General features: G+C 40.4%; 1 long non-coding RNA gene across 1 annotated transcript; it reads left to right on the forward strand.

Annotated features, from left to right (window-relative positions):
- Nucleotides 1–3,069: 3,069 nt before the first annotated feature.
- On the forward strand, nt 3,070–7,051 carry LOC309541291. Its single transcript, XR_014223690.1, has 3 exons — nt 3,070–3,970; nt 6,535–6,663; nt 6,798–7,051. It is a non-coding gene; the product is annotated as an uncharacterized lncRNA (long non-coding RNA).
- Nucleotides 7,052–20,115: the final 13,064 nt, after the last annotated feature.

Consider the following 20,115-nt stretch of genomic DNA (forward strand, 5'->3'; position numbering starts at 1 on the left):
TGCAATCCAATTGTAACCCTATGCTAAAAATTATGTTATGTAGGACTGCTGAAGATGCAAACAAAAATAACAGGCTGTCCTTATCATTAGCTAGGATAAGATGACAGTTTTCTGGTACCATTTAAGAGTAGCAAACTGTCAATTATTTGGCTTGTTATAATAGCATAATAATATTTTTCCATCACTGGAGGTACTGATGCCCATCTGTTGTCATTTGGATTTTCTGCTTAGGGCACTGATATATCTGTGACAGGATTTAGTTTAGTTACTAGCCACCATAAAACATGTTTACCTTACAAGGAACTGTATCCGTAGCAAGCAGCAACATAGTGTGGAGTTGTAATTTCTTCATGCTGCTCTTCTTATAATGTAGTAATTATCACTCATTACCAATTTCCAACACAGTTCTGGAGAGGGTCACAGTGAACATTCATACATTTTGCAAAGGCATGGGGTGTAACATGCCGTGTTTTTCTTACCTTGGAATATTGATTGCCTTACTGTAATGTATGTTGGAGCCCTAATAAGAAAAGGAGGGTGGGGAAGCAAACTTGGATGGTCTAGAGCAGTTTATTAGTAAGGCTGAGGGGAAATAATGAAGCAGAGCAGAAATAATTACAGTTAGCACATATTTAATTGATGTGAGAATGATAAGTAACACTGTGAATATTTGGACAGATTTGTTAAAGTGTCTGGCACAGTTTCTCAACTCTCCAGTAGGGCTTTAAATAAGACATTTAAATGGAAGCCTGCATTTTTAACCCATTGTAAACAAAGAAAAAATGCAGAAGTTGGGAGGGGAGTCTCAGAAAAGTCCCTGTAACACTGCAGCATTTAGAATGCATTTCTTGGCTCTTGCCTGTGTCTACTGCATTTGTAAGGACTTCCTATGTCAGCAACATGTAGCCATGCACTGTCAGTAGCGGGTGCTGAGAAATTGAGCACAGTTTACTAAGAGTGCCTGCAGGCTGTCACTATCTTTTGGGAGGAATTCAAGCGCATGCCAGAAATTAAGTTTTCTGCAATTAAAGTGGACTAAAGGGCTTTGTTACCCTAGCACAACTTTTCTTTTTTTCAAGGTTTCCTACTTTGAACTTGCAGAGAAATATTTGAAGTCAATTTGTTCAGGACCCTTTTTGTGGGGTTTCAGACATGTGGTTTATATATATACAGTTATGAACAGTATGACCTTAAAATTCTTATAACAAGCAATATATAAATACTGTATATAAGTATGCTCCTAAAATTGTTAATGGTTTAGAGATATACTCTTGTGAGGCCTGCAGGTATCTGCTGTGTACACTCTGATACGATTTGCTTTGACTTGATGTGTGAAGAGGACTCTTCTGTACAAAACCCCCCATAAATTTCAAATGTAAGGTGGTAATGTCTATCCTCATAACAACCTGTCTATGCACTGAAGTCATCTTTAGAGGCTCTCATCCAGATGCCCCTGTCATCTATGTGAGACCACCTTGCACGTTTTTGCTTGTGCATAATACATTGACCACAACTGTGTTTCAACATGGCTGTCTTTCTATAACAGAGTTGCAAATATTTTGGAGGTTACATAAACATAATCAAAGTAATGGTGAAGGTTTCACTTATACACTAACAGAATGATAAAAGTGTCACATCAGAGAGATAAAGACAACACAAGCTGGGGGGAAAAGCTCCATTCATATTTTTTAAAACATACACAGAACAACTCAAAATAAAAAAATTCCTTCCAGTAGCACCTTAAAGACCAACTAAGTTAGTTCTTGGTATGAGCTTTCGTGTGCATGCACACTTCTTCAGATACCAGAAGTGTGCATGCACACGAAAGCTCATACCAAGAACTAACTTAGTTGGTCTTTAAGGTGCTACTGGAAGGAATTTTTTTATTTTGACTATGGCAGACCAACACGGCTACCTATCTGTAAACAGAACAACTCAGTTTTACAATTTCACTCTAAAATTCTGGCTAAAGTGGCAGTGAGCAAAATATCGTTTGCAAAGGAAATACCTACATTTCAGAGTACAAACAGTAATTCTACATGTCTTTCACAGTCTTTGATGAAAGGGATTATACATACATATATATTTCTTCAAAAGTGCTGCAATGTCCATTTCATGCTAAGGCAACTTTCACCATTATAACATAATTATAGTAGAACAAGAAATCCCTTATTGATGCCAAGATCTCATTTAAGTGTTTACATGTTTCCCAGTTAGATTGCACCTTGTATTTGATCTGGCTTTTGTTGTGGTTACTGATAGTTATCCTATCTTACTAATGCGTTTACTGAAATCTCATTACTGGAAGTGCATTTGTAAGAAAGCTAGGGAAGAAGGCATAAGCCCCTTGATTTGTACAGACAGCAAGTGTGACAAACAACTTCGAGCACAAAGGGATAGATCCAGAAAAAAGAGGTCTAAAATGCTATGCCCCAAAATGCTTGCATGGAGTAGGATAGCCATTTGTTGTCCTACTTTGCAGAGTACAATCTCCCATTTGTGACAGGACAGCCCTCTGTTTGAAGAAGTCCTCTATTTGAAGAGCTATCTAGATCAGTTCAAAGGCAAAGAACCCTGAGGAGGAGGATGCTCTTCTGAAGTTGTTCACCGATAGCTACCTCATGGACAAGAGGCTGAGCAGGCAGTCAGTTCACTTAGTCACAGTCTTTCTCACAATGGCATGTATGTCTATTTAAAGTACAGTGGTACCTCGGGTTACATAAGCTTCAGGTTACAGACTCTGAACCCAGAAATAGTGCTTCAGGTTAAGAACTTTGCTTCAGGATAAGAATAGAAATCATGCTCTGGTGGCGTGGCAGCAGCAGGAGGCCCCATTAGCTAAAGTGGTGCTTCAGGTTAAGAACAGTTTCAGGTTAATAACAAACCTCTGGAACGAATTAAGTACTTAACCTGAGGTACCACTGTATAGCAATTATTTCTAAATTATCTCCACATCTGAATTAGCAACTGCAGATATTATAAAAATTGGTGTGCCCTCCTTCATCCCTCATTTTGATGGTGGCCACCTTACTTCTATGCCAGATGGGGAATGAGGATAGGTGAGGAGTTTTGAAGCTGAGATTAAGTTTACTATTTTCATTTCTGGCACAACTATACAGAGCTGTTGTGGTTTTTAAACAATATTTTAATCTTACAGCCAACTACTGATTGCATCAGCATTGGATTACATCTCGTTTGCAAGGAGAAATTATCTCGCTTACAACAGGCAAAGCTGTTTCAAAGCAAAACCCCTTGCTTCTCAAAGTGTTATTCTGCTTTCATTTCTCACTTGTGTGGTCTCCTCACATACGCCCCAAAGGGTGAGGTCAGCATTATGTGAAATTTACATGGTTAACGAACCTTTTACAAAAGCAAATGAAACAAAGCAATCACAAGCTGCTCACAGCTGAAAGCAAAACCATATAAGTGGGAATACCAATAAGTAAGATATAAGGGCCAACCATTTTCCTTTGAAAAGCATGCTGGAAATGTTTTGGGAACATTTGTTTGTACTAAAGAATTAACTATTTTTTCCTGAAAAGAAGGACTGGAAAAGCTGTGTTGAGAATAGGGATGTTGGAAGGCATCAATTTCCATTCTGCCCTGTTTCGGGGGGAGGGGAACCAATCATATTCACCAGAATCAGGACACTGGAGGAATAAGCAAACATCAGCAATTTCTGCTCCTATTTCCCCTGGAATTATCCAACATCCGAAGTTGGGAAGAGAAGCAAGATGAGAGGTTATTAGTTTAAATCTTTCGGAGTCTTTTTTTCCTATGATAAAATGTTCTTTTTTCCAGTCCCAGGGTAGAACAGAGTAAACTCTAGTTAGTGGTCAGAAATGGCAAAGGACGCAGGAAGTGGCCGGGGGGTTGAGAAGATACTTTCATTTCCCTTTTGACTGGAATACAGCAATGGCATAAATACCCACATTCCTTAATATCTCCAGTGATGATTCAGCCCAGGCAGGTTTGAACATAGACTGTCTTAGTTAACATGTTAACTTTTCTTTTTCAGTTTTTTAAATAGGATTTTCTTATAAAAACTCCTCTGAAACTGAAATGGGATTATTGTTTTCCATCAACCCAAGACAATGGCAGCTCAACGGCAGCTGGATGTTAATATTTCATGTGGTGACTTTCATTCAGACCTGTCTCAACAGCATAATTGCATTTTGTCACCAATGTTGGAAATAACGCTTATTAAACCTGGGGTGGTGGCCACAGAGGGCCTTTCCACTATGTTTCAGAAACATCTGACTTTAAAGTTGAGTTAAGAATTTAGTATTTAACCTTTCTTCTGTTCCTTTGTTGTTGTTGTTGTTCTTTTTTACTGGGGGGAGGCTGACTTGCTAAGGATAGACTAATAGGTTCAGAAGCATTAAAAAGTGAGTTGAACCTTTCACCAAGGCATGAAACTGTTTTGACATGCAAAATAAAATATGAGTAATTGGTTTCGACTACTTTTGGGGGGCTTTTTAATTAACACTGGTCCAGGTTTCTTCAAGAAAAAGCTTTAGACAGTCTTCTTCCTCCCCCACAAATGATGCTTCTTATCCTGCTTCTGCAGACTACAAGGAGTCAGTCAATTTTGATTTCTGTGACATTACAGGGCTGGGGAAGGGGAGAAAGAAGAGGGGAAACAGTTGTGGATGTTCATACATTCATGCTGTATTACTGAGACAAGGTAGAAAATTAACCTTCCCCCCATTATGAAAGTAGAACAAAATGTGATCCAATGGAGCTGCTTAATAATACACCAGTGAAAGTAGAAGAGGAGTCAAGTCTTCTGGTCCCTTATTGTATGCTTTGGTTTCTCCTTGGGTGTCAAATGCACACTTTCAAAGAAGACAAAAAGGCTGCTGGTGGTGTGGATGAGTGACTCACAACAAGAACTGTAGGGCAGCTATTTATTTTAAGTGTGCTTTCTTCACTTTTCTTGAAAGCAAACCGAAAAAGCTAACAATAAAAAGTATTAATGAAGAAAAACCAAGAAAGCAGTAAAAAGCACTTAATAAAGCAATACCACCACCCCAAAAATCCATTCCATTTCATTTACTGGTGTCCATTTCTAGGACTGCCAGTTGTAGCAGGAGCTAAGCAATAAAGTTCTAGCAAAGGCTCAGTAGCCAATGAGAAGTTTATATCCTCCCTCCTTTGCTTGGTCATCTGCTGGATCACTGATGGTAGCAGATTCTTCTCCCTCCTCTCAAGCAGACCTTTCTTCTAGAGGAGATCCCTGATGAGGAATGTTGTTGTTGTTGTTGTTGTTGCTGTTGTTGTTGTTAATATGCCACCCATCTGACTGGGTTGCCCCAGCCACTCTGGGTGGCTTCCAACAAAATATTAAAACACAAGACTCCTGGCATGCATGCAAGTGCACCTCTGTCACCTCTGGGCTTTCCACCAGTTCCACTGGCACTTTTGCTCTTGAGGACAGAGAAGGTGGAGAACCAGGGGTCAAGGTAGGACTTGAGATAGGGTCCAAGACCTTCCACATCTACATTTATTTTACACAGATTTAATTTCTGTGCTTTGAATATTCTGTTTGCCTCCCCCACGCTTTCATACAATGGGATGAACAGTTTTCCTTTATTGTTTTCTACCCTTCCATGTAGTCGCTTAGTAAAAAGGAAATCTCCATGGATCTGGCTGAGTGCCAGCCTTCCCTGTGCATATCAGCCCCCATGCCCGGTTAGCTGTGAAGGTCACTACATCACAAATGGTGATTTGACAACCCTTCTTTCATGTTCTGAATCCATGGGAAATGGCAAAATGTCATTGAGACAATTGTTAGCACAATGAATCATTGTCTTTTGAGTTCAGATGCTTTTGAACTCAAAGGCAAATCAAATCTCGGATGAAATTTCTTGTGAAAGACCTCAGAAAACCACAATGGAAAGGGTATCTGAGCAGCTTTTGACAAGCAGAGGATCCTCCTCTCTAAAACATGTAAGACTTCCTTCTAAGGAGCAAGGCTGCCCTTTTCTTCCACAGAATCATTAACCGTTCATGAAAAGCTAACTACTATGAACTTTGGTACAAGTTGTGAAGAATCTGAAGGTGTGTTTCAAATGTATGTTAACACATCACGTTGGCTAAAGTGTCATACATCAGTTTGAAGACTATTTTAGTTTTATAATGGCTTGTTCTCATAACCTAGATTCTGTTTCTGAAAGTTGATGCTATTACTGCTTGTCTTTCTGCCACCTTTCAGATTATCCATTGCCACCTACAGAACTGACTACCTGGCTGCCTTTTGCCACTTAAATTTATCTGACACAAAAAACTGAAATGGGGGAAGGAGAGAAAAGGGAACTGTGATGGAAATGCCAGTGACAGATTAACAATAAGTGATATGTATGCCATTCCCTATCATTTCCAGAAACAGGTCCTGCTGAATTCAGTGGGGCTTACTCCCAAGTAATTTATTTAACACTCCAATCCAAAACATACAATTTGGGTGTACATCCAGTTATTCAACTTATTTTCATAAAAGCATATAAGAATGATAATCTCTTTATCCCTTGTTAGGGAGACTGTAGTGACTTGCAGCGCTACCAGTTAGGTTTATCTATGTGGATCAACTTGCCAAGGGGTATATAATGCCTGTCTGTCCATGCCCGTGAATCTACAAGAACTGTGGGTGAACCCCTACAAAAAGTAATTATATTCCATTTTGTTATATATTGCATTCATCATTATATATTTATATTTATTGTTTCTGCAATCTATATCTGGAAAATTGGTGTGTCGGCTCCCTAAATAAGCATTAATAATCTCTTCTCTCATTAAAGAACCTTAACTTCAGGCATACTTGAGTTCTCCAAGGACAGCAGAAAAGAAAATTGATCATCTTTTCTTCAAACAAGGTTCAATTGCCATAAAATTGGAACTGGGGGGGGGATCTCTGCACTATAGAAATATAATTGTGCTTGGAGAATTTTCAAAACGACTTCTTGGAAACATATGAAACAAGTTAAATTATCTGCTTCGTTTGCACTGTTTACATGAGGGGGGGAATTACAAAACACTCGACTAGATACTTTATTCTAAAACAGCATAATATTAAATAATTGCTGAAGGACCACAGCAGGTTTTTTTTGTATTCTGTTTTGACAATATTACTATGGATTGTGCATGTGGGTGTGTGCATGCACATGATGTGTGTGAGAGAAACAAAGCTTTTGGCCACATTTACACCTAGGATTCCTTTGTGGGTCACATGCCACTAGTCAAAAAGCATGTGCTGTGAAATGTGGCCACCTCCATGCACACGTCTCATAATTCTGGGAGGTAGGATTTGAACCTGTGGCCCCAGATGGCCATTTCAGGATAATATTCCATGTCTGAACACAATTTCCCCACATTTCTATTTCCCCTTTTTATTATTTCCTCTGCATCAGAAACATATACCAGATACTCCATTATATTGCACCAGAATCCAACAGAATTGAGGGACAAATGAATGTATAAACAAATGCACCACTGCTGCCATCAAATACTTAGGTGTATTGGGAAGGGGGCATAGGAAATCACCTGAGGGAGCTGGTGCAGGCCGTAGTAAGGAGGGGTTAACCTCCTCTGCAGTAAAAGATTGGTTGTTACCAGCTTTTGTCCCTTTAGTTCTGTGTAGTTTTCTTCTTTTATATCTAGTCAGATACTGATGGGAACCCTGGGTTTTGGATAGCCTCGCTTATAGGAACTGCAAAAGCAAATGGAATGCCCATTGGAATAAGCATTGGAATATGCACCCAGCTGTAACTATATCTATGGCTTTCAGTGATGTGTACATCTAGAGACATATGTTGAATGGGCGACCAAATATAGATGCTCTGCTTTGCTTTCCAGGGGATGCAAATTAAGATGGGCATCACAGTGTTCATCCCCATTTTAAAAACACAAGGTTTCAGTATGTTCAATGAATTCATATAAGCAATAGTTTTTCAGTGCAATCCTATGGACATTTACTCAGAAAAAAAGTCCAGTTGATTTCTATGGACCCTACTCCCAGATATACAGATACAGAATTGCAAGCTTACATTGTAATCCTATGCATAACTTACTCTAAAGTAAGCCAAGCTGTATTCAGTGGGATTGTGTTCTAATAAAGAGTGTTCAGGACTGCAGCCAAAGGCAACTAGGTTATGGATTGCTAAAATCCCACGGTTTGATTGTTCAGTGCATTTGTTCATTTGTTAGTTGAGTGCCTAACCTCAGAGCTTTTCTTATGAAGGTGTTTATTAATCTTTTGTGAGGAAGGAAGCAGAACAATAGATCAAATTTCCACCTCACATAATATGATGAGGACAGTAACTGAGACTATACAGCACATATAATTGGAAACTTCTCTAACAGAAGAAGATTAAAGTGTTTATAGGCAGTGATTTATGTATACAACTTCCCTTTGATGAAGATAGTGTCAGAGCTCTTTTGCTGAATGAAATTGGAGATTCAAAAGAAAGTTGGATGGTATGCCCAAAACTGCAGAGAGTCATTGGAAGATTAAGCTTACAGTCCTATGCAAACCAGCCACATCGTAATCCCCATTTAATACAATGTCATCCCCCTCCCCAGTAAACATGCATGCAATTGCACTATACCACTCAATGTTGCTTCTCTCATTGACCCACAAAACTGATAAATAATCAAAGGAAAACAGTAACAACTGAGATAAGCAAAGGTTGTACTTGGAACATTTTCCAGGTATTGAGCATGGGAAGCCTGGCTTCCGTTCACTTCAATGAACCATGGGTGGATATGCTGCAGTGCTGTGGTATGCAGTCCTCCTTGCAATTAATCAGGCATGGGTCCTTCCCAGGAAATGCCTGGGACTGAACCTGGGACCTCCTGCATACAGTGCATGGCTCTTCCACTGAGCCATCATTTCCCTTTGCTCTTGGGAGACTTGCAGCTCCACACGGCAGGATCTGCACTCTCTAGCCATCCGGATGGCTAGTACCCACGTGACGGGGTGAGCTCCCGTTGCTCTGCCCCAGCTTCTACAAACCTAGCAGTTCAAAAACATACCAGTGTGGGACTTCCGGGCTGGTGCCTCCGGCAATGGCGGAATTCCTCTGATCGGGAGGAATTTGCCCCATGGGAATTTGGGTCTGTACCGCCACGGTGAAGGCGGAGACCCATAAAAATCACAGGCAGGAGAAGCCTGTGAACGTGGGATTCGGCGGGCACCTTTTGTGCCTCCCCTACTCGCGGGGAAACCCGGTTTCGGGGATCCAGAGCGAAGTGGGGTGAGCGGTGCGGTGCTTCAAATCATCTGCTTCGTCCACGGAGTGAAGCTGCATAGCTGTTGCTGGAGAGCACTGACTTTTTCCTGTGGACAATTTGACTCTAAAGTAATTACCCGTGAGTAGAGCTGAAGTGGGAGAATTGGATTTTTAAACGTTTAATTTGGCATTGAAACGGGGAGATTCAATACCGGAAGTCCGCCTCCCCTTTTGTAAATAAACTAAAGCAATGAGCCTGCAAGCTGAAGTCTTGGAAAGCCTTTTGTAAAAGACTAAATCTCCATTGGCAAAGAACTAAACCCCCCCTTTGGAGACAGGAGAAGGGGGGGGAAGTGGTGGACTGAATATGCCTGTAGGAGAGAGTCAAGAGAGTTAAAATACCACCGCTCTGACCCTGGAAACGGGCTGCTAGCAGGATCAATGTCTTTTGGAATGTTCATTGACAGCGATTAGAACGGTAATTGACAGGTAGCTAAACAAGAGAACACATTGTTTCTACTGTCTCCGGCTGTTCTTAAAAAAAAAAAGGAGTAAAAGTAACTGAAAACTGAAACTAACTTTGGATTATTGGAACTGTGTTTAAAATAGGATTTTACTGACTAATACAAATAGAAACTGTTTTCCCCTAGTGGAAGCTTTTGAAATTGGTTGCTCTACAGGAGCTGGGCTAGGGGAATTTCCAGCTGCAAGATAAAAAATTGTGAGACTCTGGGATTGACCTTGAATCTCTTAAGTATTATGGCAAATGGAAAGGGAAAAAAAGACAGAATGTCGACAGAAGAGGCCTTAGCGGTCGTATTAGTGAAAATAAACGATTCACTGGAACAGCTTCACAAGAAAACAGATGTGATAATTGTGAAAGTGGATGCTGCAAATATTAAAATAGATTTAATTGTAGAAAGTTTAAATAATCTGGGACAAAAGGTGAATGCCAATACAGAAACCATCCAGAAATTGATACAGGAATCTACTCTGATATGGCAAACTGCGGATGAAGTCAAGGAGAAAACCCTTGCTGCTGAATGTAAAGCAATACAACTGGAGAGAGAGTCCCATCCATACAAGGACAACTTGATGAACATAAGCTGACATTTGTTATGATTGAACTTAAAGAGAAACAGATGAATTTGAGGATCAGAGCCCTACCTGAGGAAAAGGAAAGCTTGACAGAGTTTCAGGAGGAGACAGGACTAACATCGGTTGAGAAAGAGAGGTATGACCGCCAGAAATGTGAATTTATTCAAGGATAACTGTGAAGGACGTTGGATTGAAGAGAAGGGGGATTTGGAAATATGGACAAATCTGAAGTTGTTATTGCTGGGCCGAGTTGCTGTGGTGGGGATGAGGGTTGCTGTGTTGTCGGGGATGTTGCTTTTGTTTCAAACATTGCAAGCTTTGGATGGGATGGATTGTTTCAGGAGGTGGCAGAGGGACGTCTCTAGATTTGTTTGGCAGGGCAGGAAGCGTCGAGTAAAATTTAAGATATTGACGGATGCCAAAGAAGGAGGTGGACTTGCCCTGCCAGACGCCTAAACTTTGTTGTGAACCATCTGCTTTTTGCTGGCTGAGAGAATGGTTGCTTCTTGAAAGCACTGAAGTGTTGAATAATGGCAGATGAAGTTGATGGACTATATGGAATTGGGGGAAATGACTGGCAAGATCCGAGACCAGGGAGAAGAGTCGGGGGAAGAAGACTGGAAAAAGTTTAAAGACTATTTATAGAAATATTGTAAAATTAATGAATGTTAGAAGAATGTTGGAATGAAGTTATATGGCTTTAGTAGAAATGTTATAAGGAATTAAGTATAAATAGATTAATAGAAAATTAAAGGAAAAAATAAGGCAAGAATGTGTTAAGATAATTATAGGATAGAAAACAGAGGATGATGGAAAGGAATTGCTGAAACAATTAATAGAAGTGGAATACAAAAAGGGAGGCGTGAGGAGGTCGTTGGAAATAAGCGAATGAAAGAGAAGATATTGAAAATGTTGGAGGTGTTTTTAAATTGTTTTTGTTTGGTTTGGTTTGTTTTGTTTTGTATGTAGTGTTTTTGTATTGTATTTGTATTGTTCTTTTTTTTCTTTTTTTGTTTGTAGTGTTGTGTTGAAACTGTTCGAAAGTAATAAATATCATTAAAAAAAAACAACATACCAGTGCAAGTAGGTCTTGCTTGTCTTACTTGTATGATGTTAGCCGCTCTGGGCCCGGCTTTGGCCGGGGAGGGTGGGATATAAATAAATTTTTTTATTAATACTATTAGGTAAATAGCTACTGCTGCAGTGGGAAGGTAAACGGCATTTCCGTGTGCTCTGGCACTCATCATGGTCCTCCGTGCACCAGTAACAGTTTAGTCATGCTGGCCACATGACCCAGAAAGCTTTCTGTGGACAAACGCCGGCTCCCTCGGTCTGAAAAGCGAGTTGAGTGCCATTCCCCATAGTTGCCTTTGGCTGGACTTAACAGTTCTGGGGTCCTTTACCTTTACTAGTAGCTTTCAAAAATGAGAAAAGAAAGCAGAAATGAAGTGAGTCAGCCCTCAGACTGCATTATTGTAGAATCTAACAGGATCCCAAAGCTCCTCTCTCGGAGGTGCCGATCAGGTGAGTCTGCTTTGGAAGTCGGACTTGCCAGATTCCTCAAGCATCTCGACAGCAGGGCTAAGGAGTCAAGAGCCCTCCAGATGCTGATGGAAACCAAGCCCCATCAGGCCCAACTAACGTGCAATGGTTTGGGAGGATGGGAGCTGTAGTCCAGCAACTTTTGGAGGGACACACCTTCCGCAGCAACTGGTAGCAACTCTCCAGGATTTCAGGCAGGGCTCATTCTTCAACTCTTGCTAGATATGCCTGGGATCTTCTGCGTACAAAGCAGATGTTCTACCACCGAGGGAACAACACTGAGGGAAGCTACAACCCTTCCCACATCAAGCCCTACATGTTGTAAGTAGAAAAGGTCTGGTCTGAAGCCCAGGGATGGTAAATATTCACATGCAGAGATTTAAATCAAAGAAATATGACTCAAGATGTTGGGAAATGTTTGTCACACCACAGCTTCATTATTTCAAAGTGCTAGGTAGTCGAGGTGTCTTCATTATTATGCCTCTTAGCCACTGCAAAGAAAGGCTTCACTCTATCATTTAGATTAGTTGTGTTAAAAGTATGCTGCTAGGCAAAGCATCCATATTTATGTTGCATTTAAATTTTCATTAATAATAAATTCAGGTGAAGTAGTTTTGTTATTAATATTGATCAATGTTTCCACTGAAAGCCCAGATGTCAACAGTCCTTTTAGTGTGCTCCGTTCTATTTAATGGTGCTGTTGATGAAAGAGGGCCTAATGAAGGCTAACAGATGGTTGGTTTAATGCTGCTCTCAGATTTGAGGCCTTTGCCAAAAAAGCAGATACACAAAAGGATCTGACAGTGCTGTAACCAGAAACCTTTAATTACAGCTATTTCCAGGGAGGCTAATGTAACACAGCCTCTTCAGCACAGGTCAGCATGAGGAGGGACAGGAGACTTGCTCACTCAAGCTGTTTCTTTTCTGAATATTTGGAGATGTATTTGAAATTGTGGAATATTTGTTATATATATTTACACACACTGGGTACAGACAACACATATGCATATATGTTCTTTCAAAAACTTGTGTGGTTATTGGTAAAGATTTGAACCAGGGTATCTGCTTCAGTGCATTACCTCCACCCTACCCATTTGGTTGGGTACATCTTAATGCTTTGTAGGATATTGTACAGGCATAGCATCCATAGGGCACCAGAGAACTGGAAAGCAAAATTTACCCCTTCTTCACCAACTCTAACCAAAAGAAAGGAAATAGATCATGTGCTTGGTCCATTATTTGTTTTCGTTTGTTTTTTTAGTTGGACTTATACAGAGACAATGAGTTCCTCTAATTTGAAAACCCAACACTTTTACTCAAATTATTGCTTTTCCACATCACACTCTGGTTGAATATACAGTGGTACCTCGGGTTACAAACGCTTCGGGTTACAAACTCTGCTAACCCAGAAGTAATACCTTGGGTTGAGAACTTTGCCCCAGGATGAGAATGGAAATTGTGCACCGGCAGCAGTGGGAGGCCTCATTAGCGAAAGCATGCCTCAGGTTAAGAACAGTTTCAGGTTAAGAACGGACCTCCAGAACAAATTGTTCGTAACCCGAGGTACCACTGTACTACTGAACACAGAAGAAAACCCATACCATTTATGCCTTGTTTTCATCCCTCCTGCATCACACACACACACACACACACACAATTTCCCCAATATGTCCCAGTTTCAGCTTCTTTCATATGTGCCCATTGGCATTTTGGCATTTCAACATGTATTTGAATTGTGTAGTCCTATTCTCAAGCTTGGTGAACATGGTGTCTGGTTGGCTATGCAGGATCACAACTTTCTCAAATCCATGACTATTGATGTTGCATCTTTATCCCTCATTATGAAACATACATACCCAATTTCCTATATGGCATCTAATTGGCTTGTAGCCCCACGCGTAAGATCTCATTTTAATTCAATACATGCACACCTAAAAACAACTACAGGGCTTAAAACAGTGGGATGAAATTTGCTGTTGGGAGAATGGCACCAAATGGTTTTGAACAAAGCCATGGATTTCTTTTAGAAAATGTAATTTGATTAACATTTCGACTCCTTTGAAAGTGCAAATTGAAATGATATTACAAGGACAAGCTTTGTAAATTTATGCATACTATTCACTATATGTTACTAATGCATTTTCAACATTTTGTAAAGTATTCAGGTTGTAACTAAAAGCAGATATGTCCATGGAATATATATATTCGGTGGAAACTTTCACTCTCCTAGTAGCATCATTGAGTAGCCCTGTGTAGCTTGATAAAGAGAACATTTGGCAAAGAATCATTTCTTTTTTAATGTGCCATTTACCTTTTATGGTGCAAACCACATCATTAAATGCTCATCCATTTTATTAGTGTTTACACTCCCCTCTCCAGAACTGAAGGAGTTGTTTATTAATTATTCTGTGACAGACACATGCCTGTATTTTTTCCCTCCTCGTTTTTTTGTAAACCAATTCAAGCACAACACACTACACTTTTGTAAAAGGCCTTGAACCATCACAGATTATACTGGGGTGGGGGGGGGCGTCAGCTTGAAAATGTAGCTTCACAATGGATGTTCCATAATTAGAGGAGGTGAAAAACAGCTGAATGTTCCAGTAAAGTCAATTAAACACTAATTAGTATTGGACTCAGAGTTGCTGCCATGTGATGAATTGTTCAAATGTAAGTATCCTCACTGTGGAGAGGTGCCGACTCCCTCACCCCACCCTCCCCTTGAGGTTCTACAGATGTTTTTAAACCACTTCTCTTGTTCACTTTAAGATAAAAAAAATACAAAACCCTTCCCTCATTATAGATAACAGAATGGGAGAAAAACCCTCATTAGCTAACAATCAGGGTGAATTTCTTTTACATGACTATCTCCAAGTTGCCATGTTTCTACAATGCACTAATAATGAATTCCCAGCTGCTTTTCTCAGGAGTTCAGGAGCCTTTGTTCAAATCAAGATCAATGCATGGTTAGTGTTTTACCGCACTGTTACCTTTCACATGGCAAGGAGCTTTGAAAAGTTCCCCAGTTTCTATCAGTCTCCAAGACTGCGATGGTCATTTTATTAAATGCTTTTAGGAGCAGTTGCAGTTGTTTGATTATCCAGAAGCACTCCAATAGAAAGGCACGGCCTCTCCTGTACTCTCCAATTAGAAGTTTGCAGATTCAGCAAAGGTCAAGACATGATGACAACTCACTGGGAGACCAGCCAAAGGGAAGCAGTGATACTCCGCTTTTTGTGGGTATTCAAAATAACAGCAACATGAGATTGTTTGATGTGAAAGGTGTTGCAATGTTATGATCAGGTGAGAGCTATAGTAGACAGGTCAGAGGTTTTTTCCAGTGCTGACTGGTTACTGGCAGGCACTGGTGTAGTAGTGTTTGTAGCCAAGTTTTGATTGCTCTCACACACATATAAAAGTCAGCATGCTGCTACTGCTGTAATTAATCAAATGAACCAGCCTTGTGAATAAAAGAAAATGTAGGTTGTAGATAGGGATGGAGGAGAAATTCAGTTCTGTTTTCATTTAAAGACAAATCTTTCAAATTCTCACTTCCTCAAACAATATGGAAACTGAAAAGCAGCTATCATTTGAAATTCACACTTTCCTGAATTTTGTGATGCAGTTCTCTGCTCAAACAGAGCTCACAAAAATGCATGTATTAGGGGGAAGTGTGTATAAAAATGAAGGTGATACACGACATCTGCTGAACAATTGTAGTAATGATGTTGTGGAGAATGTGGAGCATCATTTTGAGTGATGCTATGAAATTACAACACCATAGGTCCTAAGAGTCATTTTTGTACCTCATGATGTTTGGACAGTTTTATCCTAAAATATCTCCCACTATGTTTCATTAACTGTGTTGTGTTCTGATCCATGTATATGATGCACTATTTCCATGCCAGTAAAGAAGATTGATTGATTGATTGATTGATTGATTGGATTGATTGTTGGTGAAAGTAAGATACAATAAATGGCTTGCAAAAACGAGTAAAGTAGTCAAAGCTGCATATAAAATGTATTTATTAGGAGAAATTCACATTAAAATACTGATGAATGTTCATTATTATTATTTTTTAATCACAGAATGTGGGGAACTGAATTTAAGATTAGGAAAATGAGAAACTGAAATCTACAAACCCCATTTGTAGATTTTTCTTTTGGGCAGTGCTGCTCTAAGGGAGGGATATTGAGCAAGGAACCCTTGTTGTAGTCCTCTCTCTATGGGCTCTCATTCTCATCACCATTACAGCTAGCTCAGGGCTGATCCAAGATATTTTGCTGCTTGAGGCAAAGGACAAGATGCACCCACTCTTAACTCCAGATATATGAAGCTAATTGGACAGGCAGCTGGTGATAGGGTATCTTCCACCACATCTGAGATAGTCACTTCTGGGGCTCCTGGGGCAACAGAATAGGATTCCTGGGGGCCTCAGGAGAAATGCTACTACTGCCCCAAATAAACTGTCACCTGAAGAAGTTGCCTCAGTTGCCTAATGGTAGGGCCTGTTAGACCTACAGCTCAGTTGGCCCATACATAACCTGTTATACTGGGCCCACTATCTGTTGTTGATAATACACCACACTTCAACCAATGTGATGAGCAGAGCATGCACAGCTCCGGCAGAGACATGCAGCGGAACATCAGAGTCTCCTTGCTCTCCAGTAGCCAGCCCTTTCTAGAGTTCCCAGTTAAGAATACTCCTTGCCCACACCATTCAGTTAAATGTATAAAGTGATTATTGTCTCATGACACAAGACAAGCATAAACACACTAGCTACATAAACTTTAAGAGATGAACTATGAACTAATCTACTATAATACAGTTCTCTGTTGTTAGAATGATCCACTAGCACTTTACTGTGCTAGCTCACCATGCTAGACTTTCACCATATAGCATGTAACACCGAACAAGATGATAAAACCTCACACTTGGCGAATGCCTCACAGTCATACCAAATGCTGCTGAATGTAACCTTGGCTTTATACCTGCCACTGCAGGTACACACATTCCTTCACTGGGTCTTCATGCACTGGCACATAGTTCTGGGATCGTGTTCCTGCATTGCATAAAATTAGTGAAACTAGAGAAAGGGAGGGTGCCAGAAAGTGACCTCATTGATCTTGAACTTAATTGCACTTGTGGCAGTGAGGTCTTACCTTGAAATGTACATGTGTTACAGAGAAGGGTTGTGTTGTGAGGCTGGTGTAATAGGAACCATGGAGATCAGTTCTGGAAAACATCAGAAAATAACTGCAGCTGAGAGCAGTGGCCACTTTTGAGAGCAGCTGTCAAAGTTGCAAAGTCTTAAGTGAGATTTGTTTCTTGTAGCACCATTTTATAAACTTAGCAGTGACACATTTTTTTCTAATGTCAGAAGGAAAACACCACAGCTCCAGGAATACTGGTGTCAGGGGGGAGGGGAATGCTGCAGAGACCAGGGAAATTTGGAACAAGCATTTGAATGGACTTTTATTGCAAGTGGAGTAGATCCAAAAGTGGATAAAAACACTGAGAGACTTCAGTCAATGACATTTCTTCATGAGGCAGGCAAAGAAGCAAGAGAGGTATGTAATAGCTTTTCAGTTTGATAATGGTGCGGATATGGAAAAAGTTCAAGTTTTGCTTAATAAATTTGAATCCTACTGTAAACCCAAATAAAAGGCTACATATAAAAAGGAAGAAATCCTTCATTCCAGCTCAGAGCCAAGCTAGAAATGGCATTTGCACACATCACATAACAAGCTTAAGGGTGGTGAGAATTGTAGCTCTGTGAGGTCAGCACCCTTAAACTACAGTTCCCAGGATTCTCTATAACTGTTAAAGTGGTATAATAATGCTTTATGTGATATTAATGTTGCTGCTCTGAAGTCATAAGTATGGATGTATGACTTCAGCAAATGGATGCATTCATGGATGGGTAGAAAGAGAAAGATAGTGTTCTGTATTTGCTATCTACTCAAGCAGATGAACAGACGATGAAGTTACCATACATGAACATCATGCTGAGTATGTTATTTATAACATTTGCCAGAGTTAATTAACACTAATTGAGGTTGGGATTTTTAAAAAAAATTAAACACCCACCCACTCCTTATGAATCAATTCACTGCTGCTTTTATACCACACACTGCTCTTTCTTATTTTAACAACAGTGTCAGGCCCCTTCTTTCATCCATTTCACTTGTAGTTTAGCCTTAATTTGGTGCTTCATTGCATTTGTAATAAGCACCAGCAACACGGAAAGCAATTGGATCTAGAACATCCATTTGTCCACAGCCAGCCCAGGTAGCTTTTTAGCTGCCACAAAGGGTTTTTCTTAATACAAAGAAATGCTTCCCCTTATTTTTCTATTCTCTTGCTTTAGTAACACTGCCAGCTGCACTTTCCACTTCACATGAATTCTGGTCTATTCCAATTTTCCACTTCCCTGCATTTAATCCCAGTGTTACAAATGGAATCCCATGCTACACTAATATCTCTTACTTGCTGGCACAGAAGAGATCAATATTTCAAAATGCCATATGTTTTATAGATTAGGTGCCTTTTGCATAAGAATCTATTGGTGTCTGAGCTATTTATGCAATACTTCTGTGTTATATTGGGGAGGAAGCACAGAAAAGATACATGGGGCACCTCCTTGGCCAACACTCCAGCTTCTATCATGTATGATGTCCAAGTGGAAAGACACCTCAACACTTTCCTAGGAAGTATGGGGTCTATCAACTAGAGTTGTGACTTTGCATTAAGATAAGCATTTAGAAAGTAATAGAAAGGCTTTGGCACTCTGGAGGGCACCATGATTACTCCTGCTCTAAAGCACAAAAAGTACTAGTCAGGGTTTCCAGAGGACACAAGCTTTCTAAGCAAAGGGCTGCCTTTCACTCCTATGAGAATTAATGGACTCTTGAGAAGGCCATGGATCAATGTTTGAGCATCTGCTTTGCACATAGAAGGTCCCAGGTTCAATTTCTGGCATCTCCAGGTAGGACTGGGAGAGGACACCCTCAGAAACCCTGGAGAGCCACTGCCATTCAGTGTAGACAATAGGGAGCTAGGTTGTCTACAGAGAAGTACTGACTTAGTATAAGGCCGCTTCCTGTATTCCACATGGCTGCTCCCATTACAGGCTCAATCACTGATATGGGTCCCACAAGAGATCAAAATATTAAAGGTATTCTCAGTTACTTAAGTGCTTGTATATTCCACTTTCATTTACACTCAGCATGGGGAATATGAAATTCCGAGGCAGTGTCTTTTCCAAACACCAACCAGATCTAGACCCATTTAGATTCAGAAAGGGTGCTACATCATATACATTTCAATCAGTGGTGGTCTTCCTGATGTGGTTGACCCACAACTCCCATCTGCCCGACCCAGCATGGCTAATGCTCAGGGGTGATGGGAGTTGTAGTATACAACAGCTGGAGGGCCACAGATTTCCCCACCCTGCTTTAGATCTTGCCCTGAAAGTGAAGTATTGCAGTGTCAGAAAATGCACATGGCATTACATGATATGGAGAGGAGTGAATGCAGCATGGATTCAGCTAGGGGTTTTGGGGTGGGGGAGGGGGAGGGGGCAGCTCAATATTTCTTATAATATCTACTTGTTTTGCCTACAAATGAATAACATTTCTCAGTGGGCACCCTCAAATGAATCGTTCCAGTTAATTCCAATTCTTCTATATATATATACAGCGGTACCTCGGGTTACAAACACCTTGGGCTACAGACTCCGCTAACCCAGAAGTAGTACCTTGGGTTAAGAACTTTACCTCAGGATGAGAAGAGAAATCGCGCGGCTGCGGCACGGCGGCAGCAGGAGGCCCCATTAGCTAAAGTGGTGCCTCAGGTTAAGAACGCACCTCCGGAACGAATTAAGTTCGTAACCAGAGGTACCACTGTAGTATGTTAGCACAAAGAAACACACAGACACATGCAGCCATTATTTTAGGGAGAAACACCAGCTCACATATGTGGCCTACTTGCATGATTCAACAGGGATAGATGGCTCTATTGCAAGTCCATATCAGTGTCATGTATTTTCCTCATAATTCCATTCCATTGCCACATTAACCTAAAAATTAGATCTGCATTTTGTTACATGTAAATGCCTGAGAATCACATTGCAACATTTGGGAAAGTGTGAAATTTGGTGGATAGCTATGTTCCAATCTACACGTCGGTCTGAAAGGTAACGATCAGCTAATTTCATATTGGAATCTCAGGGAGGGGGAATTGAA

This window comes from Podarcis vaucheri, assembly GCF_965113315.1.
Source record: "Podarcis vaucheri genome assembly, chromosome: 1".
Classification (NCBI taxonomy): domain Eukaryota; kingdom Metazoa; phylum Chordata; class Lepidosauria; order Squamata; family Lacertidae; genus Podarcis; species Podarcis vaucheri.